Below are 24,185 nucleotides of genomic sequence, written 5' to 3'. Positions count from 1 at the left end.
CCACCCAGAGGGCCTCTCCATATTGATCCAGCAAAGCTGCTGCTGACTCAGTGACCCCCTTCAGTCTTCTTTTGCAGATCCAGCCTGTGACTCTGTCTAGGCCCACAGCACTTTTGCCCAAAGTCAATTAAGGTTTGCTCAGAAAGAAAAACCAAAGAAGGGCTTCGGGAGTCATGGCAGATGATGGCCAGGGTGACAGAGAGGGGCATGGTCCCTCTGGGCCTTTGGCTAGGTCCCACATCTACTCCTTCCTAATTGGGCTAATGCTCTGAAATCCTCTCGTTGTCTTTTCCTGTCTCTGTAAAGCTACTTCTAGCATGTTTAGCAGGCCTGCCAAACAGGTGGCCACTGCCTGCAGCCTGCCCCAGGATTTCGGGTGGCCAGGGAGCCAGGGGAAGCTCCCACTGCACCCTGCTGTCTGTGTCACGGGCCCCCCTGCTCTGTCTCCAGTCTAACCTTCCTGGGCTCCAAGCTCAGCCCATCACCTTCTGCCAGTGTGCGGGCCTGACCTTACTAGCCCCCTCCCTCCCTGGACCATTGTGAGGAGCCCCCGATCACCAGAGAAATGCCAATGTGCTGGTGGTGTTATCACCAACAAAGTGCTGGTCAGGAGTTCAGGAGGATTCAATGGGAGATGCTGTGGCTTAAAGGGCCAAGTGCAGAGGCATGCTGGGTGTATGGAAGGGACCAAGGGAGAGCCATGGTCCAGGATGGTGCGAATCAGCAAAGGGTCCTGCAGCAAAGCCCACCTAAGGGATGGAGGGACAGCCTCCCTGTGTTTGCGCTGGGCCTCAGCCCATGATGGCCCTCCAGAGGCTGACACCTTGTTGGCTGGCATTTCCTGGGGCACAGTGATGAGAGGCCACCCAGGTGGCCAGCCTGAATCAGGGCGATCTCCCCGGCAGAGGAGGACCCACTGAAGGAGACCACGCAGCATCAGAGCACTGAGCGCTACATTCAGATCTGCTTCAGATCATGCCAGTGTCTGCTGGGAATATCAGTGAGTATAAAATAAGAAACTTCACACACCTCCCCAGTTGAGGTGTTTCCCAGGGAAGGCTAAAGAGTCATTCCTCCCAGTTCCATATAAAGTGACTTTGAAAAGTAAATAAAACCATATGTTTGATGCACTGGGGGAACTGCTGTCCAAATTTATCCTACCAATGAAGTCTTTTAAGCAAGAATCTTTCGCCAATGTATAGAGAAGCATGGCAGCTTGGTGGTACAGTAGATAGAGCACTGGACCTGGAGGCACGATGTCTCATCTTCCTGAGTTCAAATCCAGCTTCAGACACTTACTAGCTGTGTGACACTGGAAGAGTCACTTGAACCAGTTTGTCTCAGTTTCCTCATCTGTAAAATGACCTGGAGAAGGCAATGGCAAATCCACTCCAGTATCTCTGCCAAGAACTCCCCAAATGGGGTCACAAAGAATCAGATATAACAACAATATAGCATATTAATTTTTATTGCACATTTCTGTGTGTCAACCTATGATTTATATAGTACTTTATGGTTTGAAAAATTTGGACAAATGTTATCTCATTTCATCCTCACAACAACCTTGTAGGTATGTGGTCGGTGTGAAGTAGGTGCTTTATTATCATTCCTATTTTACTGAAGAGGAAACTGAGGTCAAGAAAGAGCAAATGATTTGTCCAGATTCATAAAACCAGTAGGTATCTGAGGCAGGATTTGAACCCAGGTCTTCCTGACTTCAAGTCCAAACATCTCACCTAGTGCACCACCTCAGGTCCTGTGTAATTATTATCTAATCATTCTAGGCAGGGGTGGATTATTTCTCTGAGCAGTATATGAGCTTCTTACAGGTCTAGGCTCTGATTCTTCCCTTATGGTATCTTTGTTTTTAGACCCTTGCTCTTTGACAAGACCTATTGATTTATTGTGTTAGACTGAGCTGAGCACAAATGAGTCAAGTTGATTTGGGTTTGGTGGGTTGCAATGGGCAGAAGTGAGTTTGACTTTGGCAAATTTGTTTTGATACTAAACTGGGTGGGAGTGATTTGAATTAAGGTGAATCAAGGTGAGTTGAGTTGAGTTCAGTCAAGTTTAGTAAATTGAGTTGGATTAGACTCTTGTTATTAGATTCAATTGAGTTCAGTTGAGATGACTTGGCTTGGTTTAGGTTGAATCCAGTTGAGTTGAATTGGAACTGTGATGAGTTGAGTCAAGCTGACCAGGTTTAGGTGGAATCTTTGGGTTGATATGGACTAGTTCACTTCAACTGGCTTGAATTGAACTGCGCTGGACTGAATTGAATAGAGTTGATCTGTACTGGGTTGACTTAAGTTGGGCTAAGTATTTTGAAATCAGGATATATAGGGATAAGTGGAATTAAGTTGAGGATAACTAGACTGAAATGAATAGATGTGATCCAGGTTGAATGAGGTATGGTTAGATTATGTGAAGTTTGTCTAAGTTGAACTGAGTAGAATTTCTGAAGAAGCAAGGTTCACGGTCATATACCATTCCCTGGTCGTTTAGCCAAACTATAGCTTATATTTTACATTGTATATCTTCTCCTTCCAAACTCTTAGAACTCACTCTGATCCCCATGAACATCAAGGAATCAAATTTGGAATATATGTTAAGACTCATAAAGTCAATAAGAGTTAATGAGGTGTCTAGGTCACCTAAGGGTTACGTGGGAAAGGGGCAATGCTGCCTGTATTTCTCTGTCATCTATTGCTTGATGTATGCATATTTGGGAAATGGAAGGCAGAAAGGGAAGAGAGACACATTTTAAATCAAACCTTGGGGCATTAGTAATTTCAGGAGTTCCTTACGGGAATTGTTAATAAGCCAAACACCTGAAGGGATTTTAAAGTGTGACAGATGCTTATGAATTTCAAAGCTGAAGAAAAAGCAAGGAGTAAACATATTCAAACACGCAAATAGAATAATTTATCAATAAAAGATACTGAGAGTTAGATGACTCAAAGGCAGGCCAGCTTAGTCATGGAAAAAATGGGCCATGACATGAGTATCAGAAGGAATGGGAGACTCCAATGTTATGAAGAGAATGCATACAGGGATAATCCCAGGGATCTGATACCCTCAGAATCAAAGGATATCAGAATTGGAAGGGAAAGACTTAGAAGGACTCATAATAACATCATCTTGTGCTTCAGAGCAGCAAGGCATCACATAATGACTTGAATCTAACCCATCATCACCAACACCAACCTAGAGCTGAGAAGTGATATCTGCAGCCAGGGATCATCCAGCAACTTGCTGAATACCAGGAATGGAAAAGTCATTATCTTCTAGAGGAGTTCATTCCATCTGGGAAGATTTCTCACTGGGAATTTTTCCTTAAATCCATGTGAAATATGTCTCTCAGCCTCCTGACCATCAACATGCCACCTCATTGTGTACCCTGAAAACAAGCAGAAGGCAAAACTCCCTGCCACATGACCTCCCTTCAGGTACTGAATATGATCATGTACACCCAAGACTTGTCTCAAAAAGGAAACATTTCTAGTTCCTTCAGCTGTGCACTCTGGTTGTCAAGTTTTCTCATGATTCTGGTGGTGCCATACTTAAAAAAAAAGATGGAACCTAAAACAGAATCCAGTATCCAACAGATATGTTTTTTCCAACTCTGGATTACTTTACATCATCAATACTTAAGATTTGATGCAACAAACACACACACACACACACATACCCCTCAGTTATCTCATCTGAAACTAAAGAGTTTGCAAAAGAAAATCCTAAACCCCTTCCCAAGTCTATCGTTTCCTATTCTAGTGTCCCTCTCACCTCTCAAAAAATATAAAAATCTAAACACTGGAATGTATCAGTCTTAAAGGTCATCTAGTTAAACTATTTCATTTTCAGAGAACAAAAGTAAGGCTCAGGGGCAGCTAGGTGGCACAATGAATAGAGCATTGGCCCTAGAGTCAGGAGGACTTGAGTTCAAATCTGTCCTCAGACACTTAACACAAAAACTAACTGTGTGATCTTGGGCAAGTCACTTAACCCCAGTTGCCCTCCAAAAAGAAAAAAACAAAAAACCTAAGGCTCAGAGAGGTGAAGATAATGTACAAAGTCACACACGTAGTAAATGACAGAAAATTTGAACCAAGGTCCTCTGATTCCCAATCTAGGGCTCTTCCCACTATATACACTGCCTTTCCTATAAGTTACCTTATAAGTATCATGTTATGAATGCCAATGATGACAATTCTATTATTCTCTGAAGTGACTCAATTCACTTTGGAGGCAGTAACCAGTGCTAGGGAAGTTGTCATTATATCAAATAGAAATCAGGCTCATTTAAACTCCCACTTTCCCACCTCTGTCAACACACACACACACACACACACACGCACACACACACGCAGACACACGCACGCACACACACGCACACACACGCGCACACGCACACAAACACGCGCACACACACACGCACACACACACGCACACACACACACACACACGCACACACACACAACACTTTCTAGTTCTGCCATATAGGGCCTGGTAGAACAATTCTTTTTAAAAAAAACATTTTTTTAATTCATCTACTTTTAGTTCACAACATTCAGTTCCATATTCCCTTGAGTTTCAAATTTTCTCCCCCTCCCTGTCCTTTCCCCTCCTCCCCCCATGGCAGCATGCAATCAAATATAGACTGGTAGAACAATTCTCATTGTTTTCCTTGACATTACAGTTCTGCACTGGAGGACAGCGATGATGTCCCTCCTAAGCTTTATCTTCTCCTAATTAAGCATGCTTTAAGTAGTCTTCACAATTCTGACATGGAAAGAAAGGGAAGGGAAGAGGGAAGGGGGAAGGGAAGAGGGAAGGGAAGAGAAGAGGGAAGGGAAGGGAAGGGAAGGGAAGGGAAGAATTTGTACTGTATTTCACAGTAATATTTTGAGGTCATATTTTAATGATTGGTTCTAAGAAGCCATAAGATAATGATGGCAAAATGATTATGTGCTATTAATGGGCATTTCTCTGTTCCGTGAATCTTTGAATAACCTTTCTTCCTCCCACTAAACAGATCTTTCATATTGCTCCAAGATATTATGGTAGCCCATGTAAAAATATCCAGGTCAAAGTAGTCCTCTCCCTACTCTCCATTTCCCCCAATTAGTATGAGGGAATAAATAGTAAGGGTTTTTTGTTTGTTTGTTTGTTTTGTTTTTTATGAGGAATAGGATTGTCTACCATTAAGCTCAGTTCAATGCAATTCAACAAATATTTATTAACAATCAATTGTATGCTGGATGTAAAGACAAGAAGGAAGGAAGGAAGGAAGGAAGGAAGGAAGGAAGGAAGGAAGGAAGGAAGGAAGGAAGGAAGGAAGGAAGGAAGGAAGGAAGGAAGGAAGGAAGGAAGGAAGGAAGGGAGTCCCTGCCTTCAAATGCATTCCATTCTACTGTTGCTGGGTTTATTCTTAGGGCAGGAAATGTGTCCCTAGATAGATCTTTGACTTCTCTACATCCCCTAAAAGAAAATAGAAAGTAAATCTCTGTCTGGAAAAACTTTCTGACAAAAAGTACTACCCCAAAGTACAACTAGCTCCCTAAGGAGTTAATTATCTCATTGTCAGTAGGACACTATTTAAAAATTATCATTGTTAGCTGTTTCTGCTTATTTCTTAGTATCGATGGGTCTAATAGCAGGTAATCCACAGCATCATACAGAGCACCTTTAATGAACATATTTTTCTATCCCAATCTTGGGGGGATATGAAGAAGAATAAAGTATATCCTCTAGTGGTTTAGATCTCAGTAGGAGAGAAAATGTCTCAAACTGGGACAAGTAAAATGCACAGGATACGAATCAATCAAAACCATTTATTAAGTGCCTAGTATGAAGCAGGCACTGTGCTAAACAAAAGTGAAATCATCAGGCAAGGAAAACAGATCTCCTTCCAGATCTATGGCCAGAGGAAGTGTTCAGGAACAAAGATCATAAAAGATAAAATGGACAATGTTGATTATATGAAAACATATTTTTTTTTACTAATAAGGAAAATAAGGGTGGCCAGGTGGTGCAGTGAATAGAGCACCAGCCCTGGACTCAGGAGGACCTGAGTTTAAATCTCGCCTCAGACACTTAACACTTACTAGCTGTGGGACCTTGGGCAAGTGACTCAATACCCATTGCCCTGCCCTCCCCCCTCCAAAAAGCAAAGAAAAAAAAAGAAAATATATTTAAAATTAGAAGGGAAACATGTAAATAAAGGAAATCTTCCCAGCAAACTCTTCTCATCAAGTTCTCATATCCAGGATACATAAGAGTGTGATACACATTTCTAATACTGAGAGGTGTGATCCTATAAATAAATGACCAAAGATTATGGAGAGGAAATATTTAAAGAAATAAAAGCTATTACCAATGATGTCAAAAGGTAATCCAAATAATTAAGAATTTGAGAAATCACAATTAAAGTAACCCCATAGTTGCTTAACAGCTGTCAGACTGACAAAGATGACAAAAAAGGAAAAAACATACAAATATTGGTGAGGCCACAACAAAACAGAGACATCAATGCAGTGTTTATGGAGCTGCAAAGCATATCCCCGTTGTGGAAATAAATTGGAAATGAAGTCCCCAAAGTTACTAAACTGTGCATACATTTGACCAGCTATGCAGTGATATAGGTCTATGACCCCAAAGAAATCAAGGAAAGAAAAAAGAACTGATGGGTAGGTAAATATGTATAGCAAGTCTTTTCAAAGTTTTCCAAAACTGGAAAGTTAGGATTACCCAGCCATTGGTAAATCTAAAAAAAATGGTGTTATGCAAATATAATGGAACATTATCAGTTCATAGGAAAGGAAGAGATGGACAGTTTATGAGAAAGACAATGTCTTCTGAGCTGATGCAGAGGAAGGTGAGCAGCATTAGAACAATGCATCCAGTGACAATAACGCTGCAAAAAAAAAAGAAAGAACTTTGGAAGATTTTAGAGCTCTGATGAAAAAGAGCGATGCCAAAGGTCCAGACATGAAACATGCCAGAGAATGTTGGACTGAAGTTGCATAATGACACCCACCTTTTGGGACATGGTTGGTTTGGGGCTTTGATTCATTGATCTATGTTCATTTGTTATGCAGACTTTTTTTTTAAATTGTTCACTGTGTGTACAGTAGGAGAAAGTGATAATAAATGCTTGAGAGAAAAGAAATAATTATTTTAAATGAAACAGTTTTTGCCCTCAGGGAGTTCACATTCTGTCAAGGAAGAAAGTATATGTGAATATAGGTATGTACAGAATTAGTTAGAAAAAAAAGGAACAGGAAAATTTCAAGGAGACTAAACCAGAAACAGCTGGAGGCATCTATAAAAGCTTTGCATGGCGGGTAACACTTGAATCTTAAAAAAAAAAAACCCACAAACTTTTTATTTTTATTTCTGGTCCCAAATTCTTTCCCTCTTTTCACCTGCTGCCACACTCATCAAGAAACACAATAATCATTATACATGCAAAGTCCCACAAAACGTACTTCCACATTAGCCACGTGAAAAGAAAAATAAAGAAAACAGTCGGCTTCAATGTGCATTCAGAGTGTATCAGTTCACTATCCAGAAGTGGATAGATCGTTTCATCATGAGTCCTTTGGGAATGTGGTGGATCATTACGCTCCCTAAGTCTTGGTCTGGAACAGTCACTAAGTCGCTAAATCTTTCACAATTGATTATTATTACAACATTGTTGTGCATATGGATGTTATGCTTTTTATTCCACTCCCTTCACTCTGCATCAGCCCATATAGGTCTTCCCATGTTTTTTTCTGAAACCACCCCCCTCTCATTTCATACAACACAATTGTATTCTATCACAATCATATACTACAAGTTGTTTAGCCATTCCCCAATTGATGGGCATCCCCTCAGCTTACAATTCTTTGCCACCACAAAAAGAGCTGCTATAAAAGGTTTCTACATATGGGTCTTTTTCCTTTTTCTTTCATCTCTTGGGGCATGGATGTAAAGGTGGCATTGCTTGGCCAAAGGGTTCACACAGTTTAATAGCCCTTTGGGCTATAATTCCAAATGGTTCTCCAGTTGAGTCTTGAAAGGAACTGGGTCTTGTATAGGAAAAAGTAAAGTTGAGGAGCAAAGGCAATGGAGGAATGGAAGGGATCCAGCACAAAGTTATCAACAGAGACAAGAGATGGAAAGTCCTGGGTGAGGAGCAGTGGAAGGCTGGCTTGTCTGTGCCCTCAGAGCATGAAGGAGGCAGTGGAAGCTGAGTTCTGGAAGGTAGGATGGAGCCAGGTTCAGAAGGCCTTGAAAGACCAAACTGAGGGACTCTCAATTTGATCCTAAAGGCAAATGGTGACCCTGGGAGTTTCTTGAATGGGGCACAGGAATGGCGAGGTATGAGCTGGGCTTGTTGTACCTGAGGACTCTTCCCCTCCTGGTAGGTCAGAACAGAGCTTTGTGTGGATTTTCTTCTCCTTTCATTTGGTCTGTTTGTTTTGGGGTGCTCTAAGGGTGGCAGCAGCTGCTTCTTATTGTCCACATGGGAACCATGATCAGTCTCTCCATTCCTTGCTTTGGCCTCTTGAACTTTGGGATTTAGGATCTTTCCTGGGCTGAGAGCAAGAAACAAAAGATTGTGAGAAAGTGTTTGTGATGTGAGATTCCCCAGGCCTCTAACCTTTCCTTTGCTCTAGGTTTCCTCCTCTTGCCTAGACCAGAGGGTCTTAACCAGGGCTCCGTGAACTTGTATTTCAATGTCACTGGTTTCCTTTGTAACCCGATATAGTATATTACTTGTATTTAAAGATATTATTCTGAGGAATCTGCAGGTTTCCCCAGACTGCCACAGTCAGGTTAAAGAAGGTCTAGTTTCCATGGATTCCAAAGTCCCTCCTGCTTCCAAGTCTCCACTCCTTTTAATGCTAGGTATACAGATAAGCAACATTGAGATTGTGGAGGGAAGTGGGGGAAGGCAAGGCTAGAAAAAGATAAGGGATGGGGGAGAAGAAGGCTTGATTCCTAGACTACACCCATGGTTAAACACACCAGAAACTTTTCTCCTGGTAATTCAACTAAGATTCTTCTTGATTTCTCTGGTGCCATAGGTCAAATGCTGCCTTGCCAACAAATTTTACCCAATTCTTCCCCAGTGGAACACAATTTCAGTTAATAGACACATACTATAGGATCACAGGACTTCTAGCTGGGATTGATCCAAGAAATGATCCTATCCAAACCTCTCACTGAAGCCCAGAGAGGGACAGAGACTTATACAAAGTCACACAGCTAATGCAATAAGAGAGCAGATATTTAAAGATAGACCCCCCCCCCATAAAGCTTTCCACTGTATCCCCAGGGCTTGCAGTTAGTGAGTGAGTACTCCTGGATAGCCAGGTATTGTCCTCAGTCCTGGAAGAATAAGACATAATCTCCAGTTTAAAGAAGTTTATTGGCAGCTGGAAGACCTATGACTAGACACCCAGGCTAGAGATCTGAGGGGATTTGGGAAGGGAAAGAGCCCCATAGCTGGGGGAATCAAAGCCATGGGGCTCTTTGGCAGAATCACATTTGCTCCCAAGTCCTTTGCTGAAGACAAATCCCTACTGTCAGTCCTGATACATAGCTGCAGGCGATGCTGGTCCATGGCCTTCCTGCCTGCTACGGGAGAGGAGGGGGCTGCTCCCCTACACAGCAAGGGTCTGGGCTGAGTTCCACTGCCTGACAGCCTTTATTTGAAACCTGCGCCCATAATGAAACCAACATCCCACCTGGGTATATGGGCCCGGTGCCATCTTGACAGATTGTGGCTTGGGCACTGCTAAGAGCTGTCTGGGCAGCCAGCATTTGCGTGGGGCCGCTGAGCTCCCTTATAAAGGCCTGTTGAGCAGATGTTTGTCCCCAGATTCACTCACAGGGGCCAGAGGTGGGATCTGCCTCTGGGCATTCATTACTGCTGCAATAAGTGCCAGCAACCAATGGGTCTGCCTGAGAGCAGCTTTCAGGTCAGGGACAGATTCACTTCTGCATGTTGGCCCTTGAGGGGACTCCTAGAATAGGTGGGCACTGAAGGTCGAAAGGAGCTAACCAATGAATGAAACCACCCTGGCAAACCTGGGGCCAGATGTCCCAGATTCTGCAGGAGAAAAAATGAATGAATCTGTTGGTGGCACCAAGTCCAATCAGAAGAGGCTGATTTCGAGCCCACTGCATACACGCCCAGAGTCCTTCCCACAGCAGCACCTGCAAAGGACTGGGAGGCCTGTGAGTCTACTCCCAAAGTCAAACTGACATAGTTTTGAACTGCAGGAAAGAGGCAGTGTTCAACAGTGGTTATTGCATTGAACTCACAGGCACAGGCCCTGAGCTTGGAGCCTGGTACTGCTCTCTACTCCCTGTGTGTCCTGAGGCAGGTCCCATCTCATCTCAGGGCCTCAAGCTCACCTATAAAAGGAGGGGTTAGATGGAGCAGGTGGCCTCTGAGGTATTCCCATGGTCAGCCATTGGATTGTCAGGCCCTACAGGCTTTTGCTGTAGAGCAGAGTGGTTCTGGGATGGGCCATTCAGTTCTGGGGAGCTCATTGTAGGAAGGGTGTTTTTACATTGGGTCGCAGGCAGAGGAGGGGAACGTGGGGCAATTACAAGATGAAAGACAGCGCAGAGCAAAGTCTGAGTGACCCTCTGGGACTGCAGATTGAGTTTGAAGCCTGGAGTTGGATGGATCCCTCCCAGCTAATAACACCTGATGCCACACCTTGCCTTCTAAGTTTCCTAAGGGCAGAGACTGTGCCCCTCTTGCTTTTGCATCCCCAGTGCCTGGAACAGTTCCTGGCACATAGCAGGTGATCATAAATGTCTACTGATGGATTGACATCCGCTCAACGTCTTCATTTTACAGATGAGGAAACTATGTTCAGAGAGCGTGTGGGACTTGCCCAGAGAGCGGTATGGCTGGGATCTGAGCCCAGGGCCTGTGAATTTCAATCCGGGACTCCTGTCCCTGGCCCGAGCTGGAGCCTATTCTGGGGATGGGTCTGCTCAGAGGGTCCCTGAGGCTCTTCTCAGCCTGGAGATGCTGATTCTAGGACGCTGGCTCGGTCAGCTTCCGAGGAAATGCCCAGCGGGGCAGTCCAAGCCGCCAGCCTCCTCAGCTAAATCTCCTTCAGTCCCCTCGCAAGCCAGGCTCTCCGAGCTGATTGCGGCGGGATTGTGCCAGGGAGCTCACTCGATTTCTCTAACCCTTTTTATCATGCTCACTCACCGGCCGCCAGCAGAATGACTCTGTAATGACAGCAGAGCGATGCGCACTTTGGCTTAAGACTAAAAAGACTGCCTTTGCACAGGCATTAGGATAATGACCGTTCTTTGTGTTATTATAGCCTACCCGGTGTAGTGCGGACTACTACCTTATTAGGGCTGCCACATGTCCAGCATCTTTACCGTCCCCGTCCACAATTTCTGCAGGTTTACTGACAGGCCGGGGAGCGCCGAGCTGGAGGTGCCGGGCCCTTCCCGGGAGGCAGAGCCAGCCTGGAGGCAGGGCCAGCGGGGCGGGGCCAGATGGGAGGGGCCCTCCATTCCCACCTAAGTCCACCAGAACCCAAGAGCCTGAATAACGCGCACATCTGCTAACAGCTGGGAAGGGGAAGCTTCCCATACTGTGGGAGAGGCAACTTCGAAAGAGTTGTGCTGGGACGCAGGGCATCTGGGTCCAGCCCAGTTTTGTTCCTTAGACAGAAGAGGACCCTCCCAGAGTTACCCAGACTGTAGGAGAGTTCACTAAGAGCTGGACTATCCCACCTCTGTGGATCGCCAGCTGCGAGACTTTGCCCAAGTCCTCGCAGTCTATGGGACTTGGTTTGTTGTGGTGGCTCAGTCGTTTTCAGTTGTTTCTGGCCCTCCATGACCCCTTTGGGGTTTTCTTGGCAGAGATAATGGAAGGGTTTGCCGTTTCCTTCTCCAGCTCATTTTATAGATGAGGAAACTGAGGCAAACAGGGTGAAGTGACCCTGGGTCACACTGCTAGTAAGTGTCGGAGGCCGGGTTTGAACTCAGGTTCTCCTCAGACCCAGTGTCCTAACCACTGAGCCTCCTAGCTGCCTCCTAGGCAGACAGAGGTTAAGTGATTCACCAGTAGGTTTTCCTCATTCTGGGCCAGTACTCTACACAGAGAGACATGTAGCTGCCCCCATATGTACCCCAGCAGGAACTGGACTGGGTGGTCTCTAGGTCCCTCCCAGAGCCAGGTCTCTGCTTTCTTCAATTGTAAATGTGCTGTTCTGGGCAAGTTCCTTCCTTTCCAAGTCTTAGTTCTGGCGGAGTAGGGACACTGTTTGTCTGGGCTGTTTGGAGGGAAGTGCCCTGCAAACCGTCCGGAGTCTTAGACCGGAGAACTCCTTGGAGATTAGGCTCCTTCAGACAATTCCTGCTGCAAAGCGCTCCGGACTGCAGGAAAGAGGCAGTGTTCAATTGTGCGCCCATGAGGCGCTTTGATCTAGGCAAAGAAAGAGATGGAAGAATAGTTCGGGAAGCGGGGGCGGGGGTCCTGCCTTCCGGAAACCCTCAGTAACCCAGGCCGGGCCCAGCCCAGCATTTCCAAAGCACTGATGGGCGTGTGCCACCTCCGGGCTCCCAGAGCGCTCTTGGGAACAATCTCATTCGATCCTCCAAGACACTGGGGAGACAGCTGTGGTTGGCATTATATGCCCATGCTGCAGATGAGGAGAGAGGCTCAGAGATGAAAAGATTTCTCTAGTCACACAGCTAGGAAGGGTCAGAGGCAGGATTTAAGGTCAGAACTGCATGGTTTCCAGTCAGTCAGTCCATAAGCATGTATTAAGCATCTAGTATATGCCGGGCACTATAATAAACACATCACAGTGATCATCTCATTTAATTTTCACCCCACAAACCCAATGCAACCCAACCTACTAGAAAGCAAAATATGCTTTCCTGCGATATTGGGGCCCTCTGGGGTCATCACCTGAAATTTTATTGCCGCGGGGTTATTTCTATTATTTTCAATCTTCTCATCTTTTTTCCCAATTTATTTTTAGTTTTCAATATTCATTTCCACAAAATTTTGAGTTACAAATTTCTCTCCCCATCTTTCCCCTACCCCCACCCCAAAGTAGCAATCTTACTGAATACCCCTTCCCCCAGTCTGCTCTCTCTTATATCCTTCCCCATTTCCCCCCAGCTTTCTAGTAGGGCAAGATGGATTTCTATACCCCAGTGCCTGTATATCTTACTTACCAGTTGCATGTAAAAAAGCAAATGTTTTTTTAAACATTTGCTTTTAAAACTTTGATTTCCAGATTTTTTCCCCTCTTCCCTCCTCATCCACCCCCACTGGTAAGATAAGCAATTCAATATACGTTGTAGATGTGTACTTATGCAAAACATTTCTATATTAGTTATATTGTGAAAGACTAACTATATTTCCTGCCATTTTATCTCGCCCTCCACATATTCTATTTTCTCCTTTGACCATGTCCCTTTTCAAAAGTGTTTGAAACTACCCTCTCCCCAGATCTGCCCTCCCTTTTATCATCCCCCCTCTTATTCCCTAACCCCTTATTTTCCTTTAGAGTAAGATACCCAATTGGGTGTGTATGTTATTCCCCCCTTAAGCCAAATTCAATGAGATTAAGGTTGTCCCATTCTCTTTCATCTTCCTACTCTTCCCCTCCATTGTAACAGTTTTCTCTTGCCTCTTTTACATGAGATAATTTACCCTAATCTATCTCTCCCTTTCTTCTTCTCCTCTCTCACCTCTTAATTTTATTTTTTTAGATATCATCCCTTCCTATTCAACTGATCCTATGCCCTTTGTCTATGTATACATGTACATGTATATGTACACACTTCCATTATATATTTATACACACATACACACTCCTATACATACATATTTGTATGTATAAATATATATGTATACATATATGTTCCCTTCAACTATCCTCATGCTGAGAAACGTCTCATGAGTTACAATTATCATTTTTCCATGTAGGAATATAAATAGTTCAACTTTAGTAAGTTCCTTATGACTAGGTAAACATACTTCTCTTGTTTCTTGTATTTTAAAGTAAAATTTTCTGTTTAGCTCTGTTTTTTATATCAAGAATGCTTGAAAATCCTCTATTTTATTGAAAGACCCTATTTTCCCCTGAAGCATTGTACTCAGTTTTTCTGGGTAGGTGATTCTTGGTTTTAATCCTAGCTCCTTTGACCTCCAAAATATCATATAACAAGCCCTTTGATCCCTTAATGTAGAAGCTGCTAAGTCTTGTGTTATCCTGATTGTGTTTCCACAATACTCAAATTGTTTCTTCCTGTTTGCAGTATTTTCTCCTTGACCTGGGAAATCTGTAATTTGGCTATAATATTCCTAGGAGTTTTCTTTTTTGTATCTTTTTTCAAGAGTTGACAGGTGAATTCTTTCAATTTCTATTTTGCCCTCTGGTTCTAGAATATCAAGGTAATTTTGCTTGATAATTTCTTCAAAGATGGTGTCTAGGCTCTTTTTTTGATCATGGCTTACAGGTAGTCTAATAATTTTTTAATTTTCTCTCCTGCACCTATTTTCCAGGTCAGTGGTTTTTCCATTGAGATATTTCACATTGCCTTCTATTTTTTTTCATTTGTTTGTATCTGTTTAATAGTGTCTTGATTTCTCATAAAGTCATTAGCTTCCATTTGTTCCAATCTAATTTTGAAGGAATTATTCTCTGCAGTGAGTTTTTGAAATTCCTTTTCCATCTGGAAAATTCAGCTTTTTAAGGCATTCTTTTCCTAATTGGGTTTTTGGGCCTCTTCTGCCAATTCAGTTAGTCTATTTTTTAAAGGCGTTCTTTTCTTTTCTTTTTTATCTTTTGGAGGGCAATTGGGGCTAAGTAACTTGCCCAAGGTCACATGGATAGTTGTGTGTGTGTGTGTGTGTGTGTGTGTGTTAAGTGTCTGAGGCCGGATCCGACTTCAGGTCCTGCTGACTCAGGGGCCAGCACTCTACTCACTGCCCCACCTAGCCACCCCTTAACGTGTTATTTTCTTCAGTATTTTGGGGGGTCTCCTTTAGCAGGCTATCGACTCACTTTTCATGATTTTCTTGCATCATTCTCACTTCTCTTCCCAATTTTTCCTCCACTTCTCTTACTTGATTTTCAAAATCCTTCTTGAGCTCCTCCATGGCCTGTAAGCAATTTATATTTTTCTTGGAAGCTTTTAATGCAGGAGATCTAACCTCATTGTCTTTCTCCCATTCCATGCTTTGATCCTTTTTGTGCCCCAACAAGAATTTTATGGTCTGTTTGTGCTTCCTCTGCTTGCTCATATTGCCAGCAAACTACTTGACTTTTAAGCTATTTGCCACAGTAGAACTCTGCTTCCAGAGTGAACAGAGCTGTGTCCCAAAACAGTGGGGTTTCTGCAATTGCTGGAGCTATTAGGAGGGTGGCCTCTCTGCAGCCCCCATAGGCTCTGGCACACTGACCACCACCCAAGACAGTGATCCAGATTCAAGCAGGTTAAAGCAAGAGCGATTCCCCTCTGAATGGTCACTTGGTTCACCTACAATCTGCAGATCAGGAGCTCTGTAGGCAGCCATGCATGCCTCCACCATTTCTTGCCCCAGGGGCAGGGAATGGACAACACTCTTCTGTCCCCCTGCTCCAACAGAGTTCCACACTGACCTTTTACTTTGTCTTTGGAATTTATGGTTTGAGAAGTCTGGAAACTGCCATAGCTCCTGGTGATTCACTCTCCTTAAGCCTGCTCTGGCTGCTGTTGGTCAAGACCACCCTGGGGCTGGAACCCCAGCTCACAGGGGACTGTTTTTGGCTCCCAGCTTAGTGCAATAGACCTTTACTGTTGGCCTGCCAGGGTTCCTTCAGTGGGAGAGTTTTTTCTCTGTCAATTTGTGGATTCTGTAGCTCTAAAATTTGTCTAGAGTTATTTTTCACATGTATTAGGGATGGTGAGGGCTAGAGCCCCAAGGAGGACCTGTTTCTGTCCACCCCTCCTTCTCATCTTTTTAATGGGCTTCAGATAGGAACAGGCCTGGGGCAAGTCTCTATCCTCCTAAGAAATCAATTGGTCAGTCAACCAGAAGTAGCCACTAGGGGGTGCAAGCATTAAGACTGCTGAATTTAGGGGTGGCCAGGTGGCGCAGTGAACCAGCCCTGGAGTCAGGAGGACCTGAGTTCAAATCCGGCCTCAGACATTTCTAGCCATGTGACCTTGGGCAAGTAACTTAACGCCAATTGCCCTCCAAAAAGCAAAAAAAAAAAAAAAAAAGCAAGATAGCTGAATTTAGGAAGATCTGAGTTCAAATCCTATTTCAAACACTTTGGTGCAAGATCCAGGGCAAGTCATTTATTTTCCCTCAGCCTTAGCATCCCCAAGTGTAAAATGAGGGGAATATTAGAACCTGTTTCCCAGAGGGACTGTGAAGACCAAATGAATAGTGTGTATAAAGAGCATTGCTCCCTGGGAGTGCTACCTAATGCTGTCTGTCATTGTCAGGGGGATTACTTTGGTCACAGCAATTCAAGAAGCAACCAGTTAATTCACATGAGGCCAGTCTGATATTTGAGTCAGTGGAAGGAATATCAACCCCACTGAAGTGTGGAAGTGTTTCTTTTCTGATATATCTACTCACCCATGATCAAGTAAAAAAAATGAAAGCAAGTGAGGTCATTCTTTAAAAAAAAACAATGTATTATTTATTTGTTTTTAACATTTATTTGTTAAAAAAAATCTTTGAATCCTGAATTCTCTCCTCCAGGATCTCCTCCTGCCATTGAGAAGGCAAGAAATGTGATATCAATTATACATGCCATATCATGTAAAGCATTTTTCCATATTAGCCATATTGCAAAAAAGCAAGAAAAATGGAATGAAAAAATATGCTTCAATTTGCATTCAGACTCCATCAGTTCTCTCTCTGGAGGTGGATAGCATTTTTCTTCATAAGTAATTTGGAATTATCTTGGATCATTCTATTGCTCAGAATAGCTAAGACATTCACAGTTGTTTATTATACCAAATTGTTACTATGTACAGTGTTCCATGTTCTATGTCTTCCTGGTTCTCCTTTCCTTTGTTAGATCTTATATGTCTTCCCAGGTTTTTCTGAAATCACCCTGCTTGTCAGTTTTTATAGCACAATAGTATTCCATCATAATCATATACCACCACTTGTTTAGCTATTCCCCAAATGATAGATATCCCCTCAATTTCTAATTCTTTGCAACTACAAAAAGAGCTGCTATAAATATGTTTGTACATATAGATTCTTTTATGTGAAGTCATTCTTATAATGAAATACAAGAAGGTCATTCACTGGAACAATTTACTAAGCATGTTTGTATTTGAAGGATGGACCTGTAATATCTCTGATGTGGCAAACTCCTCCAGTCACCCAATCCATTGACTTTTCCTTATCTTGGAGGAATCTTCCAGAAATCATAAATGGGCAGGGGGAGGGAAGAGGAGAATGAATGAATGAATGAATGTTAACACATTCATTGAATGCTTCCTGCATACTGTGCGTTATACTCCACTCTGTGGATACAAACACATGTTGGGAGGTCCTCTTGCAATCGCACATCATGAGTCATCACTGACTCATAGTTCTTGAGGGCATCACCTCCCTTTCTTGTCTCTATTTTCTGACAATCTCTTGTAAGCCTCTTTTCTTGTCTAGTTTACAACTTCACTCCACCTCACTAAGTATCTCCCCATCATTCTTTGAGCAAATACACACACACACACACACACACACACACAATACAAATGGTATTGTACCTTCTTGGAGCTATTTACTTTCAGTCTAACATTAAATGGAGAAAGTGTATGATCATTATGCAGATTTACAAAAGAGGAAACTGAAAACCAGAGGCATAAGGTCATTTTTCAGTGGTCAAAGAGTAAATGGCAGAGCCTGGTTTGAAATTCAGGTCTCCTTATTCCACAACCAGAATTTTTTTTTTCCCATTACCCTGGAATCCCTTCCAATGCCTCATTATTTTCAGCATGAAATTTGGACTTCTCAACCTAAAATTCAAGGGTGACCATAATTTGATCCCAACCTATGTTTCTAGACTCAACACCCCATATATTCCCAGCCTCCATCCAGATTCACTCTTCCCAGATTGGGTTCCCTTCTACCTCCATCCATATTTATATTTATACCCACCTTGGAGTGTTGACTCCTTTTATGTACAGATTGGATCTGATGGTTTCTGAGATCCCTTCCAACTCTCTAATTTGAGTCTATATTTGCTCAAAGCATCCCATACAGTGCACTATAGGACCCTTGCCTCCATCATCACTATTCTAAATCCCATTTGTCCTTCTCGACCTGGCTCACGGCCATCATCCTAATCCTATACTTTGCTGTTCTGACCCCCTAAGTCCCTGACATGAGAGACAGTCAACTGTAATCATGGAGACTCTTGGTTAGTGAGACAATGCGTTCCCCAAGGACTGGACTATGTCTTATTGTTTGATGTATCCTCCACCTCCTTGGTATCAAACACAATGCTTTCCATATTGGAGGTATCCCATAAACAACTCTTAGTTAACTTCTTTATGATGAACATGTGACAAAAAAGAATGAAGGGATTAATGGTTGTTTTTATATCCCTATTATCTAGTCCAATGACTGGCAGAGAGTAGGCCCTTAGTAAATGCTCACTGATTGAAGAATTCCCAATCATTTCACATATCTCCCTCAATCAAATGGGGGACTATGGATCTTTTGATGATGGCTAAGTTTCCTTCCCACTCTGACATCCCATGATCCCATGATTCTCTGATTTTATAAAGAGCAAAATTATCCTGGATGGAGGCCTTTGACAGCTACAAAGAAAACTACACGTGAGTATAGGAAGCAAAAGGATTGGGAGCAAGTGTAGGCATTGATTAAGCCATTATATAAAAGGGGCCTTTTTACTTAGACTTTTGTGGATAGGAAATATTTCAATAGTTAAAGAAAAGGAAATAGGGCATTCGAGATATGAAGTAGATGTAAGAAAATTCTTGGGTGTGGAAAAGTACCGTGAAGGGAGGATATCTAAAGGGCTTCCTTCAGTTCTGGGCAGCACATTTGAGCAACGGTTGTGTGAAACTGCAGAGAACCTTGAGGAGGGCAACGAGGGACAAGGTAGGGATGGGGAAATAACTTGATGCCATTCCATACGAGCATAGGTGGAAGACATTGGAATGTTTCATCTGGACATGATAATTGCCTTCAAATATCTGATGGGCTATTAAAAAGAATAGGGACAGAAAGGACAGAGAGAGGAGTGATGTTTATGGGAGGTGGACAGAGGAAAAAACAGAAGTGTAAAGGGCTGTCTGCTGAGTGTCCTCCTTCTGCTGATCTACAAAGAGAGACTAGATCAGATCTTGTCAGTGAAGTGACAGAGGGGTTTCTTGCTCAGGCCCCCAAGGTCTCTCCCATTTCTCAGATTCTGTGCTTATGCATCATAGAATTCTCCAACAGGGTCAGTACAGAGTGTAGAGGGCAGCAATGAAATTATGCAATGAAAATGTAAAATAGCAGCAGATTGTGGAAAGCCTTGAATGAGAAATGAAGGTGTTTTCCATTCCTAGGTATCATAGCTGCTTTGGGGAAATTGTCCCATCTCCCACTCATAGTGATGATGCTAGCTTGGCTCCAATGTCCTCCAATGGCTCTGGGCTTAGCCCTGAAGGGTTGCTGGTGTCTTTGCTAGTACTATATCCCCAGAACAGCCCCTCCACAATAAGCATCTCCTCATGATTATCAGTGATCACTTAGTTAAACTTAATTATCATTTAAAATGGAAGAATGTTTGCTAAGATGATTTAGTAAACACAAATTTAAAAATTGGTACACATTATCTTCACAAAAGCTGTGATGCTCCCTCCTACAGGTATATTCAGAATCCACGAAAAATTGGGCTCAAGCTTAGAGAGCCCAAGTAGCAGAACAAGTAATTGACAGCTCCTAGAAATTCTTTTGCTGGAGCCTTCAAAAGTATTTTAGGATTGATGTAAATTTTCTCCTGGGTTCCTTGCAGACTGAATTTGTGGTCATCTGTCCTTTTCTCCTGGGTGAGACATTCTTTTTTTATTTTTAAAGCAATTGGGGTTAAATGACTTGCTCAAGCTTACACGGCCAGTTATTTCTGGGTGTGGTGCTAAGTATCTGAGCCCTAATTCGATCCCCAGGTCATCCTGACTCTGGGGCCGGTGCTTTTACTCACTCAGCCACCTGGCCACCCCTAAGCAGTTGGGGTTAAGTAACTTGCTCAAGGTTACACAGCAAGTTATTTCTGGGTGTGGTGCTAAGTATCTGAGCCCTGATTCGATCCCCAGGTCATCCTGAATCTAGGGACAGTGTTCTTACTCGCTGTGCTACCTGGCCACCCCTGGGTCAGACATTCTTGTCAGCTGTTCCAGAGCTGCTGCTAGGAGGTTGGTGGGAAGACCCTTGACCTACAAAAATGTAAAGGTTCTCCTCCAGCCACGAAGGAGGAGGACAGAGGGAGCTGAAAGCCAAGTTGGTGTACTTTCCTCTCTCCTCTTTCCCTACCAAAGGGATTCTTTGTCAGAGATATGTCTACAATGTTCTTTTCTGCTCAACACTCATCCAAACCTTCTTAGGTCCATGCTGGCTCAATACTTTATAGATGATCCTCAGGCAATGATTGAGATACCTCATGCAATCTGAACCCACTTCCTATGCAAAGTCATCTCCATAGATTAAAGTCCTTTCCTCCACTTAAAAGTGTATGGATGCTTTATTCAATAGAGAAATGTTCTGGTTAAAGCTTCAGAGCTCAAGATGTTGACATTTGAAGTGGAGTAGAGCAATTCACTCCCCGACTCGATTATAGCCACCCTTATATTGGGTGGGCAATAGGAAGTCTTTGACGGGTTTTGAGCATGTTATCAGGTTGAATATTACCTTGTACTGGAGCTTCTGTGCAAAAGCTCCCCCTTGTTACCCAATCTTAACTTCTGTCCCCCGCCCTTCATCAGAGACAGGTGGTCCCCTCTGTGTGGGAGATGTTCCACAACTGGCCTCAAGGTTAAAACATTTTTCCAACAAAAATTAGTGGGAAACGGGGAAGGGGACTCGTTAAAATATTTGAAATCCATTTTAATAGGGAGGAAAAAAAAACCTCCCCCTTCTCTGGCTGCCTGCCTTTTATAGATAGTCATTTGTGGAAATGTAGTCTTGGCAGTGAATTTTCACAACCACAACTCAGCCGGGCTTTGTGAATACATGGTTAAGGGTAATTTTCTTTAAATTAGCTAGAGAAAAGCCCCACTGTCGTCAGCAGGCTCCAAGAGTGGGCTATTCTTCCACAGAACAAACTGGAACTGGCTCAGCCCGACTTGGGCCAGAATTCTCTTTAGCATAGTCTCCCAGCCCACATAGCATGGGAGGGGAACAGGTCCTGAGTGGGGAGTGTGCATGGGGGCTAAGGGCAAAGCAGGCTTCTGCTTTCACTTACTGTACTTTGTTCACTTGAAGAATGAAAGCATTGAGTCATATCATTTCAGAGTTCTCTTCTGTCTTTACACCCCATGTTCCTCCCTACCCTTTGGGGTTTAGCTTCAAGTGTTGCTATGTCCAGGAAACTTCCCCCCTCTGATTCAGCTCTCACTGATCTGCCTCCTCTGAACCCTCACAGCAGGTACTGTTTGGAAGACACAGTTTAGTATTTCATGGTGTGCTCCTGTGTACTGCTGTTATTTCATGGAGAATGTTTCAATAGTCAATTAGATGGTGTGTTCCTGGAGGGAAGGAACCCTTTCTGTTATTCTTCTTCCCAGATGCCAGGACTAGGGTTAGATGACAAATTGGGGACTTAGTCTGTAACTAAGAATCAGTTTGCTTTTGGATAAGCATTCCCAAGAAACAGAAGAGATCTACAGAGAGGAAATTTTTCCTTGAATGACTTTAGATATGGGGCTAGTGTGCATGTCAGGAGACCCAACTCTATCATGAACTCTCTTGGTTGACTTAGGCAAATGATCTTCTCTCTCTTGGTTTCAGGTCTCGCATCATCATACAGAGAACTCCATTTCTATCGCATTTTGAGGCCGATAAAATGCTTTTTTCCATGTTTAATGGGTAATATTCAGTGGAAACTATGGTGGATCTGTGATGTTATCAATGTAGATGTTTTTTTCCAATGACACAGATTGAAATCTATCCATACTTGTTCATTCAGGGTGACCTTTGTCCACGTCCTATGTGAAATGATGTGTCCCAATACATTGTCTTTCCTTATTCTGCCTAAGTCTGCACAATAGTTCTCCTAAAAGTCCTATCAGTCAGTCATCCAGTCAATAAACATTTATTTAGTACCTACTATATGCTAGATAGGCAGCTAGTGTCTTGGTGGCCTAGTGGATAGAGTGCTGGACCTAAAATCAGGAAGACATCTTTTTGAGTTCTAATCTGATCTCAGAAACTTAATAGCTGTGGGACCCTGGGCAAGTCACTTAACCCTGTTTGCTTCAGTTTTCTGATTCATAAAGTAAGCTAGAGATGAAACCACTCTAGTATTTTTGCCAAGAAAAGATGAAATGGGACCATGAAGAATCAAACATGAATGAAAGAACTGAACAACAAAAAAGTGCTAGACACTGTACTCAATGCTGAGGATACAAAGAGAGGGCAAAACAAAGACTCCTTGAACTCAAAGTGCCCATGGTACCATGGGGAAGACAACACACAAGAAGCAGCTGGAAAGTCAGCCTGGGGAGTGTTGGAGAGATTACCCAGTGTGGAGGTGAATGAAGTCCAAAGGAGGGCAGCCTGTTGAAATTAAGGGGTGGGAAAATCTTTGACCATCTCCAATCAGAGTCAAGTGATTACAGTGAAAGTGAGACTTCCTATCATTAAGAAGCTTGGGTCTGAAGATGGCAGAGTAGAAGCACGACCTTCCCGCGGCTCCAGCTTCCACCTTCCCCAATCCATGTAAAAAAGGGAGTCTAAACAAACTTTGGAGCTGCAGAACCCACAAAATGACACAGAGAAGCTAACCACCCACTGAGGACACCCTGGCAGGCCAGCAGGAATCCAGCACAGTGCTCTGGGAGCCCAGACCAGCACCACGCCAAGGCTTTAGCCCCAGGGCAGGCCTGACCAGCCCAGCCAGAGGGACTCAAGATCAGCAGCAGCTGTGGCCATTTCCAGATTTATCAACACATAGATGCAAAGGACAAAGTGAGAAGTCAGTGTGGTCTGGACTTTGGGACCAGTAAGTGGGAGTGTGTAGCTTTTACCCCCAGGGAGAGAAGTGCTAAGATGCCAGCACAGATAGCCAGTGCCACGTGGTGGCTTCAGCTCCTGGCCTGCAGAGTGTAGGGGGACCAAGCACCAGTCTGAGGGGTAATTGCTCTTGCTTTAACCTGCTTGGATCTGGATTGCAGTCTAGGGTGGAGGTTCTGGGGTGTGTGTCCAGCTTGCCAGAGCCTGTGGAGACCACAGAGAGGGTACTAATCTAATACCTATGGCAGCTGAGAAAACCCCAGTGTTTGGGATGAAAGCTCCCCTGTCTGGTGGCAGAGTCCTACTGTGGGTAAAAGCCCAAAGTCAAGTAATTGAGTGGCAAAATGAGCAGGCAAAGGAAACAAAGGAGACAGAAGATTCCAACATTACACTCTTATTTTGGGGACAAAAAGGAGCAAAGCATGGAACACGAGGAAAGCAGTGAAGTCAGAACTCCTGCACCAAAGCTTCAAAGGAAAATATAAGCTGGTTACAGGCCATAGAGGACCTTAAGAAAGATTTTGAAAACCAAATAAGAGAAGTGGAGGAAAAATTGGGAAGAGAAATGAGAACAATGCAAGAAAACTATGAAATGAGAGTCAACAGACTGACTGAGGAAAATAATACCTTAAAAAACAGAATGACTCAAATGGCAAAGGATGCTCAAAAAGGCAATGAGGAGAAGAATGCCATAAAAGTCGAATTTGCCAGATGGAAAAAGAATCTCCAAAGCTCAATCAGGAGAATCATTGCTACAGAATTAGATTGGATCAAATGGAAGCTAATGATTTTATGAGAAATCAAGATGCTGTTAAACAGATCCAAACAAATAAAAAATAGAAGGCAATGTGAAATATCTCATGAGAAAAACCACTGACCTGGAAAATAGATCCAGGAGAGTGAATTTAAAAATTATTGGACTACCTGAAAGCCATGA

At 43.3% G+C, this 24,185-nt stretch overlaps 1 pseudogene; it reads left to right on the top strand.

The window, feature by feature from the left end:
• LOC138170831 (COP9 signalosome complex subunit 1-like) overlaps positions 1-11,248 on the top strand; it is a 39,221-nt pseudogene extending 27,973 nt beyond the window's left edge.
• The last annotated feature ends 12,937 nt before the right edge of the window (positions 11,249-24,185 follow it).

The sequence above is a fragment of the Petaurus breviceps genome, unplaced genomic scaffold (assembly GCF_028583685.1).
Source record: "Petaurus breviceps papuanus isolate PSGF00001 unplaced genomic scaffold, PetGlider_PUasm1.0 391, whole genome shotgun sequence".
In the NCBI taxonomy this organism is placed as follows: domain Eukaryota; kingdom Metazoa; phylum Chordata; class Mammalia; order Diprotodontia; family Petauridae; genus Petaurus; species Petaurus breviceps.
This window is presented reverse-complemented; position numbering and strand designations above follow the sequence as displayed.